The 16,657-nt window shown below is 37.0% G+C and overlaps 1 protein-coding gene across 1 annotated transcript in view; it reads left to right on the top strand.

The window, feature by feature from the left end:
* EFNA5 (ephrin A5) overlaps window positions 1–16,657 on the top strand; it is a 204,411-nt gene that overhangs the window by 122,658 nt on the left and 65,096 nt on the right. The gene's annotated exons all lie outside the window — the stretch shown is intronic.

The raw sequence follows: 16,657 nt of genomic DNA, 5'->3' as shown, positions 1-16,657 counted from the left end.
GCATTCTACTGAAGTGTATCTGCTCTCCCAACCTTTACATTTGCAAACACAGGCAGGACCAGAGACGAGCTGAATTTTCTGTCATTTATCAAGGGTAATAAGGTTTTAAAATTTATTTTACAACCAGTTTCTGCTGTCACAAGTACCCGTGCATTGACAGCAAAAACACACAAGTGCTCCTATGGCTAGATTTTCATTTATCCAACTATTTCTTACTACTGATGATGGCTGTAGTACAAGGATCAACTTCTGCAAGAAATATCTGCTTAGTATGCATGCTGCTAGAGTTTTCTCTGAAAGGCATTGAAACACATACAATGAAGACAAAATTGTATTTTTTCAGTGTTACCTTAAAAGCTGACTCACATACTAAGCCAAATATTTTTTTCCATATCATTAGAATGTATTTTGAGTGAGATGGTTTGGGTAATTCAAAAGGTAACTTGGAAATTAAATTGGCTTGTAAATGTTCTGACTTATTCTAAGCAGAACATGCTTATTTGGTACTTTCAAAAGGTGAAATTCTTTTTCAGCTGTCTATCATGTGCATGAGATATGGTTCAAATTTAGTCATATGAATACCAAGAGACAGAATATTGGAGTCAAGCAGAATTCTTCCAGTTCATCTTGTGACATAAAGAAGGTGAAAGATTAGAATATTTCATTAAGTCAAAAGGATCTATGGTAACGGGGAAACAGCATGTTCATATCCTGATACTTTTTTTTCCTTTTTAAAATGTTTTCAAGAAGGAAGAAAATACTAAAGCAAGGTCTGTAGTTGATAACAGTCAACACATTACAAAATAAATTTGTAGAATTACTACTTCAGAATTTTTCAGATCAAATATTTATCCAATGAATTTGCAACTTACTGGGTGCGTGCTGTCATAAAACAGATCACAGTATTCTAGTTTGATTCACAAAATAGGTTTTACTTTTTTTTTTTTTTAAATAAGAGAGTTTATTACAAAAAAAACCACTAGAAGTGCATACATATCTAAATATATATGGGATTGTTATGTTATATTTCATTGGTTATTAAAGTAGAAATGCTATTTTTGATCATTGTTATCACTGAGTGAAGGCATGGGTAATGGCTAGTAGAAATATAGTTGTTCTTGAGGTTTACTCACTGGCGTAATAAGGAATTACGCCATATTGCCGCTGCACCAGGCTAATTACATACATGCTGTCAAGCATTTCAGGTAAAGAAAATACCTATTTATTGTCTGTTTCTATTTTTATGTTTTTAAAATAGTTTTTAAGATTGTTCTTATTGATATGCATACAAATTTGACGGTGTTTGAGATGTAATTGCTTAGTGGACTTTTTTTAATAAATCTTCTTTATGTCCGTCAATATTTTTAGCTTATGTTCCCTTTGCTCCTGAGACCTACAATCTCTTTTTAGCTGTAGTATTTGCTACTTGAGCAGGTAAAAGTCATCAGGTTCATGCATTAAATCCTACATTAGCCATTACTAGTATTGTGAAACAACAGTTTTCACCAAGGTACGAAGAGTACCAGCCATCACTTCTTTGCAATAGTTTGAAAAAAAAAACAACTCAGAGCATAGTTCAATCAGAAATACTGTTCACAGCAGCAATGTTGGTATAATGTATTATCTTTTGGGCTTGTCGTTTTGAAGATTTGTTCATATCTGAATAAAGTCCTGCTCTTTATGATAATGGCTTTCAACAGAGGGATTTTATGGAAAAGTGAAGATGATATGTTACTGGAAATGCAAGTAGGTGGATTTGATAATGTTTCTAAAGATCAAAATACAGCTTTGAGAAGCAAGCTTTATTCTAGAAGTGCTGTAAGAAGCAAATAGTTTTTGAATACAACATGAAAAGCTCAAATGGAGCTGTACAGGTAGATCACAAACAGTAGTAGACAGGAAGTTGTAGTGTTCAAGTTTATTTTAAAGCATCTTGCAACACTTTTTACTTTCATAATCCATTGGGAAAAGTACATGACATCTATTTTTTTCTTGTAGATAAAACTGTAATAAGCTAAAGAGAGTTATGAGTGTGAGATATTTATTGGTGTTGAACAAGCACCTTTGACTAATAATTGTGAACCAATTTGATTAGTAATTAACAAACTGATCCCCACAAACACAGAGTGCAAACCCCAGAGGTGTTTGTGATAAAACTGCATTGGGAGAGGATAAGTAACAATTCCTTACAGTCTCTCTCAATTATTTCTCAATTAACTTTTATATATTTTTTTTAAATGACATACTCAAGGAACTGCATTTAGTTGCCTGTGCTATTAGTAACTAGGGATTTACTGATGTGTATATGAAACTTGTGTTATATAAGAAACCATTCAGAGCTGAAATTGGCCTCACCTGCTGATGATGTGCAGAGTGCAACAGTCCCGCAGTGCCGGGGGGAGATCTCCTCCAGTGAAGGGCAAGCAGAGCTTGTAGCATTTGCCTTTTCAGGCAGAGGTGTGTACATGTCTGAGTATGAAAAGAAAGTGAGAATTCCTCTGGGAAAGAGCAGTTATGGAACAACATCTGTAATGCAGAGCTGTGTAAAGGATTTCTTACAGAAGAAACCTCTTGTTTTTTTTTGTTTTTCAAGTGTAATCCAGGCTGAAATCCCTCCTGTTGGTAATTGTGCTCTACATCATTCGATTTATGTTGTATTTCCTAACTGTCTGTTGGATAAGGGTAGATAGAATAACAGTGGGTGGATGCATCACTTATGCTAACAACTCACTTTGGAATACAATTTCTCAGCTTAATCTGTATTTTTAGGTCTCCTAGGAATTTTTACTGTCTTACTGGAAGTGGTTCTTGAGTCAGACCACTGTCAGTGAAGGGAGGCTTTAACAGTGGCTATTGCTGGCCTGGGAGAGTTCCAGGTGTAGTGCATTCATTGAGTTTTAAACTGTGATAACACGTATAATCAGAGCAAGACTGTTATCTGGTATAATGCACAACCCTCCCCCCCTAAAAAAAAAACCAGAGACACTCCCCTGCCACCCCCACCAAACTTTAAGAAAAGGTAATGGGATATCACACACAAAGAATCTGGCTGGGCTTTGGATACTGATTTAACCAACCAACCAACCAACAAACACACAAAACCCCACAAACCATGGAAGTGAGCTATTTACTCTTCATTCATCACCAATATAATGGGATGAAGATGAGGAATAAAACAAAACAAGAAATGTTGTATAAGAATATTTCGTTCACTTGAAAACATTTAATGTGACACCTCAACCTTTTGCTACTCACAATAATAGGTTCAGAAAAATCAGAAAAAAAGGAGCTAAAAGACTTATCTGTGAAGATGAGCCTATGGAGGCTTCACTTTTCTGCTGCAGAATGAATTTTCCTGCTGACTAGAAAAAAAAAAAAAAGCCAAACTGGTGGTATCCAGTCTTAGCTGATGCAGTTGATTCTCTTAAGTAGTATTGCAGACATCAAAACTTTGCCTGTTTCATCAGCTTCCATGAGTATGTTTTTTTCTGGGAAGAAAACTCTTCCCTGTCCTTGTGAACTAAAACTTAAAACTTTCTAGAGGATGTTGGGGTACACTGATGAATTATATTATGAGCAACAACAGGTCTGCTTCATATCTTTCTAAGTATTATATGTAAATTAAAAAAAATAATACTTTTTGCTTTAAATGAGAGAAAGGAATTGAGAGCGATCAGATGTCTTTCATCCCTCTTCATTCCTCATTAAATTAGTCCAAAACAAGACCATAAAATGAGGAGAGAAATTAAGAAACTTGCAAATTCTCCCTATAAATATAGGTTTAAAGATTTCTGTGCTTATGCAACTTTGTATTTTTTCATCTGTCATTCCTGTCAGCTACAGATACCAGTCTGTGTTAAAGAGAAAAACCTGCATATATTTAACATTAGACAGTTCTGGTATTGCACATATTCTTAAAAGAGAAAATTTTAAAGCAAATTTTCAACCCATAAAGTTTGAATCCAGTAGTTCATGATCGAAATTGAAGGTTAATGGAAGTTAATACAGCATTCATATTTTTCGCACTTTTCATTCATTCATTTACGAAGTTTGTTCCCATAACCTTTCAGGCATTTAGGAATAAATGCAGGCAGACTGCAGTCACCACTAAATCCCCGAGAAGCTGGAAGATTTTGGGTACCTTCACTTAAGCAACCTGCACAGCTGCTAGCTCCCAGAGGAGTTGCAGGCATTAACCTTGAAGGAGATGGGAGAAGTTCCTTGAGCACAGCAGAACAGAGCTTTCACCAGTGTTCTTGTGCTTGTGAAGGGGCAGCAATGTCACCTCTCCGTACTAATTAAGAGTTACTAGGAATCTGACAACTAAAGGCATCATGAATGAACTTCACTGTGGATAACCATGGGAGGGTAGCTGACAGTTCTAAAGCAAGCAAAAGATAGAAGAGAGAGTAATGCTGACTTTGTGGACTTCAACAATCTGCATGAAATAAATGTCCAGCTAGAGGATTGGGTCACTCACAAATGACACCTCCCTATGAGAGAGCAATATCAAAGAAAAGGTTTAGACAATTGCTGGTGAACACTGAGATATCTGACATCTTGCTTAAACATAAAAGCTTTAAAAAGTACAGAATATATTTACTTTCTCACCTTGTGGCTGGAGTATCAGTTTCCTGTTTCCAGAATGGTTTGTGCATTTTTAAATACCTTTGCGTAAAACCACAGAAGGAATTATAACAATAATATGTACGTTACTGGTAGAACATGCCACTATACTGCTGGATAAAAGGCATGTACCCAGCCTCCCTGCTCACATTTTAAAAAGGCAGTAGCTTTGCCTGTTTGTTGCAAAAAGTCCAATCCTGTCTGTATATACTGAACATAAAAGACAATCCTCCCATGTCCCTGGTTGAAGTCACTGACATAGCTGCTGTCCCCAGCTCTCCATTAATAACACCTGAGCCTATGTTTTGCGTTGTAAATAAAACTAGCTCTCTAAGAAAATCTAATCTTTCAGTATGGGTTTACTTAACCCACCATCAATACTGATTGAAGTTAACCTGGCTGCTTCCATGCAGATGCAGTTCAGCACACACCTGGCTGGTTTTTGCTGATAACGCAAGAGGCAGAGTGACCAGGTGGGGACAGTAATGTCTTGTCCTCTTGCAGGTTTTATACTGTTTCCCTCCTGAGTCAAGTATTTCAAAGGACTTGCTCACATTTTTGGGCCCCTGTGTGAACTAGGGAGAGTGGTAGTCCATGATCCTGTGATCTGAGTCAGCTTCAGACACACTCACAGCCTTGGATATCAGCAAAGGCACTTTTAAGGAATAGGAAACGGACACGCTTCCAGAGTAGGGGTTATATTCCAGAATAGGGGTTATTTGTTTAGTTATATGTTTATGTTTTTGTCTAATTCAAACCAGTCATTGCTGATAAAAGTAAAAAGATGGACTTATTTCAGATTTAAAGTTTTGCTTGGTTTATTTTTAACCAATTATTAGCCAGTACTTTTTAAAGTAAGTTGTACAGAGATTGTAAGCGAGGGATACTCTTTGATTACTCAGACCCTTGAGGGAGAAGAGCAGGTTGTCTTACATTCAGAGGAAAGGAAACACAGATGCTTTCTATGAGAAAATGAAAATTAAATTAAATGGATAAGATTTTTTAAAAAGAAAATATGTGTATATATGTAGCATAATCTTGAATGTCTGTGAAGAACAATAGGTACTGTTGATATACTCCCCAGGAAGAAAAAAAAAAAAAAGTAAAGGAAGTTAGGATACTTTGAGGTCTAAATGAAGTGATCTCTAGGAAAAAAAAAAAAGATTGTATTTGTTAAACTGTATAAGAAAAAGTCAGGAGATAATATAGCTTTGTTCACAGTATTACCTGAAGAAGATTAAAGACGGGAAACAAGCTGCTTAAACACCGTAAGCTAATTAGTTCGACGAATTGTTTTCCTGAGGTTCATGAGATATGAAACATTGGCACCAGTGCGTGAAATACACCCTGCCTCAGTGCTCTTTTCAATTTATTTTTCTGTTAGTGTCATATGTGTATATAAAAAAAGAGCAGCCAAAAAGAAAGAGGTTACAGAGAGAGACCAAAGCCTGTCAGATGATTGAAGCTGACATTTTGTCATCTTAAGCCTGATACAGAAGGACCCCCTTCCCATTGCTTGTGTATAAATACTGGCTTCATTTTCTGGTATCACAGGCTCCACTGCTGAAATGATGTTGTGAGGAGGACCGGAGGGATTCATGTTGTTGCCCTGTGCCCAGCTCTGTGCTAAGCTATGCACAAGCGAGTTGACAAGTTGCTAATTAGTTCAGCCAGCATAGGGGTGACTGGGGGAAAGGCAGCAAACGGGGACACTGCTCGGGCTCTTACTGTGAGCATTTCAGGAGGTTGGCTGGATGGGGGAATAGCAGTGACAGGTGTTAGGCATGTTAAGTTTTTCAGCAGCTTTGAATTTTTGTCTTTCTTTGTCAGTTGACACATGAATTGAGTAACAGGCCAAATCGTGTGTGTGTTCCAGATACTCTTTAGAACGCACATTTTGTGCTGAACCACTGAAGAAGTGTTCCTTTAGGAAGCCGGTAGCTTTAATAAAAGTGATTATTTATCATTATAATTTGATAACTTTAACTTGATAAATTATATGTAGTTTATTAAATTGCTCTTTTTGTTGGTACCTAAACACTCAATAAGATATGTCTAGTACTGTCATATTTTTAAGAAGATACTCCTCATTCTTGATACTGGGCATTATCAAAATCCTGACTACCCAGGATTTTGCCACCTGACAGAAATATAGCAATATAGATTTCTCTTTTTCTAAGGAATATAGCAGTATATAGTATAAGACCATGTGGAACCCTACATAAACTTTCATATCAGATGAGGACATCCGAGAGTAGGGCTCAGTGGTGCCTACACAAGTATAAGAATAGTTTTGCTTAGAGAAAATGAGGAGGGAAAAAATCCCTTTGTCACTTTGGGTTGTACTTTTAATAGTACTGAAATACTGAGGACAGTGAACATTTCAATTTAAACAATAGCCCAAGGGCTTTTGAGTAATATCTGAGGGGCACTGAATATATTGCAGAGATAACATAATAAGGACATAGTGGATGCATCATTTAGAAGAGGCTTCATCATCTGGAGATGAAGGGAGGAGGAGATTTGATTTTTTCCTGTGGGTTTGGTAATGGTTCTTGTATTCCATGGGACACGTGTGACATTCTGTTGAATATAACCAGTGCAGAATTTGAGAGCTAGGGTTTACATTACTACTTATGAATTACATATCTGATTAGGCTTTCTCCCTGTTATGTTTTTAATGAAGAAAAATATTTTTGCAAATCTTATGTCCTAGGTGGAAATCACGTACTGTGTTTGAGGTTGTATTTCTTAGGTATGCTGCTATGGAATAGAGATTTGTAGCTTGAAAAACAAAGCGATGTGTTTGGAAGGGGGAAAAAGGAACCAGGGGAAAAAAGGGAGGAGGGAAAGACACACTCAAAATCAATTACTGTGTCGTGTCCTACTTTCTAAAGCTCCCTGGTAATGTCCTGTTTGGCATCAGGGGTACCTAGCAAGTTCTGCAGTGGCATCTTCAACAAAGAAGCACGTCACGCAATTCATTACTTAGAGTAACAGAGGGCAGGGGTATGTTCAAGACCTCTTATTCCCACTTGCTCTTGTGATTTTGAGCTGTTGAGGTCGGTACATCAGTTCCCAAAAGTGGAACAAGCCTAAGAATCTCGGTAGCATGGGTTCTGCTCAATTATGGCTTTTAAATAGTCAGATCACATTCTAATTAGCACCACAGTTGGAACAAAGTGCTATTTTTCTTAGCCACGACAATGCATTTCCTTACATATATACCATGCAGTTACAGATGTGTTATACATTATTTGTTTTTCTTTGCCACAAAGGTACCATTTCTTACTTACAATTTTTGGAGTTACCAACCTGAGCAATGCTGTAGAATCACTGTTTACAAAAACCTTAACAAGCAGCACTTGTTAATTTTATGTTAGGTCCAATGAACTAAATGTCTGCCTAGTGATGAGGGTAAAATTGCCTCCCTGAAAAGGTGACAATACAACCCCATCTTTCCCCTGGAAAGGTGGTTAGCAAAGATATGTTTATAGTCAGCAGTATAGTAGAAATATAGGAGTGAAAGCTCTTAGTCTTAATCTGACATTTTCTTCAAAATCTGTAGCTACTATATGACCCAATGCCATAACTGATATTGTTGTATACTGCTCCTAAGAAACACACATTTTTTTGCTTCCGTTAGGATGTAGTGTTTACTATTGCTAAATAAGACTCCCTTGGAAGAACATATGGTACATAGTATTCTATCATGTCAGTAAGAAACAAACCTTAGCTTCTTAGAAGGAGTATACTTCTGTTTAAGTGGTAGCTTATGAAGAATGAGCTAATGTGTTGAGAAATAGAAGGGAATAAAACCTTAGTCTTTTTTTCAGGTATAATTAGATACTTAGGGACCTTTATGGGTTCCAGAAGTAAACCTGTGTGACCCTGTCCTATTTATTAAGACTGATGAACCTTGTTAGTGTGTTTACCATTTCCCTCTTGCATTACCACTGTTTTGCAAGCTGTCTAAAAGTTTGAAACTTTTATGCTATGTATTTTTTTAACATCTGATTTATGTGATTCTATCCATAAAACGTATTATTCTGGAAGCATCAGAACTTCTAAAGTGCTTGATGGTTCTGGCTTCATGCATTATATGGGGGGGAGGGAGGGGGTGTTGAATTTTTTTTGTTTGATTTGGTTTTTTTGGGGGAGGTTTTTTGTTTGTTCGGTTGGTTGGTTTTTGTTTTCTTTTGTTTTGTTTTCCACACGTCTGTGTACATATGTTGTGAAATTTACAAAACCTTTGTGATTAATCTTGTAGGTTGACCTGGACACTGAAGTCGTACCAGTGTTTGTTGCTGCTAATTATTCTGGGTAAACTTGTGGGAATAAGGCCCTTCCTTAATGACTTAGGGAAAGCAACTAAAAATTTAGTTCCCTCTCAAGAACATTACTTACCTCATCTTTGTTACTTCAGTATATGGTAAAACTTAAGTGTTCTGCATAGAGGTGGTATCCACAAAACTGCTAGTTTAATTTTGTTCTTTTTTAATTTAAAGTGAGGAAGAAACACGGAGGGAGGTGACTATATTTAGCACTGCAGTGTAACAAAAACAGCTGTGTAATGTGGCATAAATGGGTTATTAGATATGACATAATGTGTAGCATTTCTATCATGGTGTTATATATGTCAGGCTTTTCGCAGTCAGTTTTTTCTAACTTTGAAATCCTTCTAATGTATTTTCAGTGGGTATCAGTTAAAATGTCCAGAAATCCCTCTGCAACCAATGACTTTTCCTTCCTCTAAATATCTGGCTTTAATTGATGGCTTGTTAAACTGAGTTAGGAAGCCATGGGGAGCTCAGCCTACTCTGTTGTGGACACAGCCGTAACTTGACACAGAGGGGATGGATTTGGAAATGTTTAGGCAGCATGGCTACATCTAGATGATTTTTTTGTAATTAGAAATTTGTAATTTGTATAGTTGAATTTGTAATTTGTATAGTTGAAAACCTGACAAAATTTTAATTCCTCTTTTGTTCAGGAATGCATCCTGTACTGCATGCTTTGAAAATGTTATAAGGGCCCATTTTCTAATTACTGTTAAAGAAGAAACACTTAATCAGCAGTTCTTTTTTTTATAATTGCACAGACACAGGTTTGAAAGCAGTTGAGAGATGCAGCAGACTCTGGTGGTGTGAAAGAAAAGAAATTTTCCTTCCATAAGGGGACATGTTTTTTCCCAAAGAAGTCTGTCCCAGCCACACACACACACACACAAAAAAAATTCCAAACACAAACAAAACAACAAACCCTTTAAAAATCTGTTGCTACTTTTGCATATTTTTGCTTAAGTAGCCTACATGTCAGCAAGTGTCTTGTTTAGATGCCCTATTAAATCACACATTGATATTCTTGCTGGTTTTAGTATTTCTGCAGTGTTATATGATACAGATATTTCAGTCAGCAAAAGTGATCTGGAAAATGAAAGAATAATTCCACTTCAGCACAGGCTATGGGATTCCTTCCATGATGTAGTTGTAATAGAATATACAAGAAATGTCCAAATACCAAGATCTTTTTCAACTTCCTACCAGGGAATTTAGGGCCGCACATTCCAAGTTTGAATAAACTAGTGAAATTTTACCCATAAAAAAACTGGTGATGGCATTTTTTGGGTGAAAATGGAACACTGAAAGTCATAATCTTTGCATTCTGTTCAGCCACTCTGCAGTTCTGTGTTGCTGCAGGCTGTGCTACAGAATTCAGTAACATTCACACTTGGAGTTATCAGTAACCAAAGCAGGTAAACCTCTGCAGTTTTGTTATTAGTGCTTTACAAAGCACTAATGTATTTTCTTCCAGTTGTTATTTTGTACCTCTGTATGTTGCTCTTGAGTGCTGAGAGCTTTTCTTTTACTAAAAGAAAACCGAGAACATCCTTTTTTTTTTTTTAATATTTATTTATTTTAAGTGTATACATGTCAAAATCTGATAATTAGTTGTTTAAGTACCATGATATGAATTGTTCCTTGTCAGTGTAGTAATACAAACCTTCTGAATTTCCAAGTGGTTGAACAGAAGAAATTGGGATTGAAAGAAAAAAAGAAAAAGAGCAATTTGAAGAGTAAGGACAAATGGACTTATTTTTGAAACAGAGGACTCTCAGAAGTGGGACTGCAGGACACAAGAGGGAGTGAGGATGACTACAGTCAGCAAAAAAGCTCTGGGAGTTAGGGGTCAATAGTCTTTCCACGAAATTTCCCAGGAAATTTTTATTTCTAACAAATTACCTTCAACAAATGTAGCTTTGATGGTTGCAGGTGTTGCTGTGCAGAGCTGGCTGTCATACCTTGCTGCCAGTCCTGGCAGAGCAGTGGAGGTGGCAGAAGGTGTCCATACGCTGGGGACTTCTGGTTGCTTCTTAGGCAGCCCAGATCTGCCTGTGCTGTGGTTACCGTTCTCATGGTAACAAGGCAGTCTGTGAGGGCTGAGGTGTTCTGGGACAATTGATAAACTACTGCAAAAATTTGCTTGGGGAATATGTGCTGGGGCCCAAGGGTCAGTAGCATATAAAATTAAAAGCAAGTAGAGCACAAGTGCTTCAAAAAATGCCTACCAGAAATTGTTTACAGGTTTTTATTTTGATGGCATAGTTTGGTCATGCAGTTCTTCGTGCCTTGAGGACTCTGCATCCAGTTTTTGTTTAATCACGTGTCTTACAGATTAAACAAAAATGATTTTTCTAATATTTTTTAACTTTTTTTTTTTTTTTTCTCTGGCATGTTCTTATGTGCCCAGGCATGGAAACACTCTGTGGTTGAAAAAAGGAGGGGTTGGCCTAAAAGTCTTCAGCTATCCTGTACTAATTTATTGAAAGCTCTTGGTTTCTAATGAAGAAATAGGAGAACAGAGTTGTAGGAATGCAAAGTTCTCTGAGCAAGTGCACAATTCTGCCAAGTTTTCTTCCAACCATAAATTTATTTTATCGTTTGAATTTCTTGGATTCCGTTTGGTATACAATCAATCACACAGCCCCAAGTTGTAGTACATTATCACTGACAGATGAAACGTCTGTGTTTTGGGAATGGGAAAAACAAAAATTGTAGTTCTACCTCCAGCAGAATTTTCCCCAAGTACATCTCATTTTGGGAGGAGGAGGAAATTTATAGTTAAAAGAATTTTCTTGCCATAAAGTGCAACATGAACTCTGATTAAGCAAATTACCATTTTTAGCTTTTTGTAAGGTCCTTAGCAAAAACATAAGGCAACATAGTTTGTTTTTCAGAGGAGCATGTGTAGCAGTTGAGCAGATAAATGGCGTTTTGCATGTCAGTGGAGACTTGTTCTCACTATAAAGATTCCAGTTATGTTAGTTTGCCAGTGTTACAGTTAAGGCTTTTCATCAGTCTCACATTTGCATTATTTGGGTAGTTTTATTTCAGAAGTACATATATCTCACATACCTGATCTGATTCATGTAACTGATCTGTATCTGTTTGTGATTCTACGTTCTTTACCTCCCATATGAGTTGTACCTTTCTTGTGCAAATAAGCTGCCACCACTGCCTCTGCTTGATCTCTATACTACAGATGTTTCTAATTAACTCTACTGTGACAGGCCAGGAGGATATAGTTACAGAGGTTGACAGGTCCCAGAGTCCTTGGAGGCACTGTTGTGTTACCTGATGCATTCTCTGTGCTAACATCTTTTTGGAAAGCTTTCTTAATTATTACAGCCAACCAGTACCTCTGTGTTTAATATGGACAGTGTGGAGTGATAGCATATGAAAATCAGCAAAGAATGCAGGCTGATGAGGATGAAAGGTTTCAGTATCTGTTTGGTGGTTAGAGGCATCGATGCTGCCATTATGCCTGGTCTAATTTTTTTTTTTTTTTACATTATTTTGCTTTGCACCAAAAATGCAAAGGCCTCCTTTGCTATAAATAAGATTATGAGATTTCCCACCCTCTCTCTTTGCCCAGTAATTTACCAAAGCTTCCTGTCCCACAGAGAGGACTGTGACATGCTTTGTTTCTTTGAAGATTTACACTGAAAAGATCGTTTGCAGCCAAACATTGGCATCCAAGCTAATACAGGCCAGCTTCTTTGTTCTACAGATTTTAAGTGGTAATTATGCTATGTCCTGCACCTGTCCCCACATAACGTTTTTCTCAGACTGGGCCAGAAGACCATCAGTTGGAGAGTACTTGCATACACATGGTGAATCGCTTGTGTTATATGAGCATGACTGTTCCTTGGTTCTCAGTGAACTTTGTATTAGAGGCACCTGAAAGAGGTGAACAGTGTTGATGAGGAGGATATTGCACCTGGAGATGGCTGGATATCCTGAAAATATCTTTCACTCACTTCTTGATACTATCAGTAATGAAAGCTAGGAGATACCTTCCCAGTAAAGAAAGACTTATTCTTTCATAGACTGGGAAATGAGAATTGCCTGTCTAATGAATTTAAGATTGGGAATCTCATTCTCTTACATCTATCACTTGAGAATAAGAGTAATTATTTCCTATTGCTCTTCATGGAATACAGTTATAATTGCCTTAATGTAACAATGTTCACATTAACACTTAATTGTTAATGTCCTCCTAATTTGAGGAAATAATCACCTCTTCATATTTCATCACTAGAGAACATTCTTACATTGGAAGAACATTTGGAATCACTGAACAAGGGAAGACTACATATGACATATCTTTTACTGGCGAGGTATAATTTAGGTATATACCTTTTTTGTCCTCCTTGAAATTTGTTTCCATTGTCTTTTGGTTAGTCAGACTTCTTTTAGAGGCCAAGTATTGCACTGGCAAAATTGTTTATTGCACAGAAATATATAATGGTTCACTGGCAGAGAAGGGTGCAGTGGCTTTCTTTGTCTCATTTGTGCATTCTGTCTTGTAAGTAAGGATAGAAAAATTACACAGAGGAAGGGTCAAACTGACACTGGTGGCCTGCAGTTTTCCCATTCCAGATGACTGCACTTTGTTCCTTTGTACCAGACTCAAGTTCTTTATGAAAACAAACTATCCTTAGCCACAGATTTGACTGTCCACCAAGCACGAACATTTTTGTATTCAGATGTACTGAATGGCCACAACGTTTCTTCATTTGTCAAAACAAACAAATACTTGCCTTGAAAGCACTGAGGGGTTGCTATCCTCAGTGATTAAAACAGTTCCAAGTGGTAAGTTCATCTCATCAACCTTAGCATGGTTCAAGTACCATTTTGTCTGGTGAGACTGAGCAGAGAGGGAAAAGTCTGCAAGTGAAGTAGGTGCACATCAAAGGAACACGTATTTAACACAGTCCAGTACCTAAGTACAGTAGAGAGAATGTTCATGAAGATGGAAGTGGACCAGAATATTCCTCATGTTTTTTTGTACAAGTCTGTGGACTGTGCATTGCTGTTGTTTGAACCAACTAGGATAGAAGTTTTGTGCCAAACTGGCACCAAGTACAAATGTGTGACAGCTTACCCCAGGTTTCCCTCTTCTCTTCACTATTTTTAAAGAAAATATAGTTTGAATCTTTTTCTCTAGCATGACAGAGAGCCGTAGGAGGCTGGAAAGGTAAGTGAAAAGACAGACAGGTAGGAGATTTCTTGACTGGAAAACCTCTTTCTTTCCCTTTCAAGTTGCCTTACCTATTGGCTCAAGAGATTCCCTGAAGGGAGTGCCCTTCTGTCGTATGGCTTATTTCCTTCTCTTGGAAGTTCTTCCTTAACTAAGATGGGAAAACTGCAAAAGGAACAGAACTTTCCAGAACAGGGGAAAACAAGAAAGAAAGAGAAAAATAGAGGAGAGGGGAAAACCATCCTTCTCTTTCTTGCTTCTATTCACTTCCATTGTCATCTGGAGATGAGCCGACACTGTGTTGTGAGAATGTATAGGAGAAGGTTTTGTCCGCTGGCTGTCTGGAGCCGATACTCCATCATGCAATGCATACTAGTATTCAGTTATTTTTCAACAATTCCCTTTAGGTCCATTTTCACTAAATCACTAAAGCACACTGCATCTGTGTTCTCTTTTGTTGGAGTACAAATGGTTAATATTCAGTTGCATGGATTTTAGCATAGAATTTCAGTTCTTAGATCTGTCAGAGCTGCTGATTCAGAGTTGGTTCCAAAAAACAAAATACATGTGTGTGCAAAAGAGAGGAGGAGGAGTTTTATTGTAGGACCCCAGGGAGCTCCTTATAATGTAGGAGTGTGATAGTTAAATACTGGAATATTTCAAGAACACCTTTGGAAAGTGAGCCCACTCCTCTAAATAATGTTGATTGGCATGGTTATGATTGTGGAATGTCTGTGAAAGGATTGCTTCTAGCATGAGCTGATACCTTATGAAGTAATTTGCTGACAAATGAAAAAATACAGAATTAAGTTTCTTCTGTTCTCTTAGTAATACAACCATTAGTTTGTTTCCTCTTTGTTTTGAAAGTGCATGAAGTATATGCTAAAAATACTGTCACTAAAAGCAATTTTCCCCTTCTCTGCCTGAGATAGATTGTTTAAAATGGAGTATTTTTTTATGGTGTGTATCTTACTTGTTTAAGTCTTTATTATAATTGCATTTTATTTTGTGATTAACTGGTTTTAAACTTTCAGGCTTTAGGAAAAAAAACGTTTTCAAGAGTTCTCCTACTTAAATAAATAAGCATCTGTGTTTTAATATTCCTTTAAATATCATCTGAGACAGATTTTATGTAGATATATTTGTTCCATCTAATCTATGCTAGCTGTGCACCTGACATGCATATTAGTTTTCTGTTTCAAGGCAAACACAACTACAATTCTGTAGAGATCAGAAGAGAAATAGCAAAACACATCCTTCTCATCAAAAAGCCAGGCAAGGCAAATAATCCCATACCAACAACCTAGCAAGCCTGTTTCTTACAAAATACATATAAAAAGAGCTGAGAAGTAGATGCTAACCACATGAGAGATGAAATGAGAATTTAAGTAATAGGCAACATACCTTTTGCTAGCTTCAGTCCTGTAGTAACATGTGCTTTTCTACTCTGTAGTCTGGAAAAAAATCTGTAGCTGTAAAACAAGCACTTACTTATTTTCCTTGTAATTCTTTATGATTTGAGATGCTTGTGCTATATGATTTTGTACTGTTGCATCTGCTGAAACACTCTGTTCTAACATCCATGCAAATTATGATTTATGCTGGCTTCACAATTATGAAGGTGGTTGTCACAGCAAGTACTAGAAGAATATGCTCTGTGTGCCCATGTGTGCAACATACCCTAATCAACAAAAAAGAGAAGTAATGCCCACTAAGAAATGTTTGAAAATAAGTATCAGTTCATGCACATTTTGGCTTTCCATATTTGAATAACACATCTAAGTGGAATGTTGAGTTTTCGTTTGACTGTGCTTAGGCTTGTTTGAAGCCCCTGACTATATATTTATGAATTCTCTACCAGTTATGTGAGTCTGACTGAGATTCTCTACCATAACACACGTAGGTATACATGTGGTTGCTTATTCACTCCCTCTCAACCTCTTTTGCTGGGCCCCAGTTACAATTTTGTAATTGTTATTATAGTCACAAGATACATGATGTGGTCTGTGTTACTTTGTCTTGCCGATGTGTAGGAGGTAGGGAGTGTAAAGAGCGTGGCTATGCATTCCCTTCCCTGGAATCTAGGAGGACTGTTTTGCCATGACCTTGATCTGCTTTTTCTCTGCATTCTTTGCTGTCCCCAAGCTGTGACGCTGATGTGTTTGGACAAAATCATTTTGTTAAGTGGATGTCCCCTTAGAAAAATAGGAACAGAAATTGATGGGAACTTTACATGATTAAATGTTCAATGTTTTTTTCTGAACCTGTGATGAATTTACTTAGGAGCAAAGTCTAAAAAGTATTTTGATTATCTGCTTCATATGCTTTCAGCTGGAATGGTCTGAATTTACTCTCTAGTTACTATAACATGAGAACAGTTTGGCTTGGCCAACACGTTAAGCCATGTTTGCAGAAAGAATACATCAACTATTTTTCTTTGCCAGAAGTTTTCAGTCTTAAATAGCTATCATAAGAGAATCTTAAATCT

Source organism: Empidonax traillii, unplaced genomic scaffold (assembly GCF_003031625.1).
Source record: "Empidonax traillii isolate 1590-97213 ecotype Southwest subspecies unplaced genomic scaffold, ASM303162v1 scaffold75:size1520028, whole genome shotgun sequence".
Lineage (NCBI taxonomy): Eukaryota > Metazoa > Chordata > Aves > Passeriformes > Tyrannidae > Empidonax > Empidonax traillii.
The sequence above is the reverse complement of the archived record's forward strand: the minus strand, read 5'-3'. Positions and strand labels throughout refer to the sequence as shown.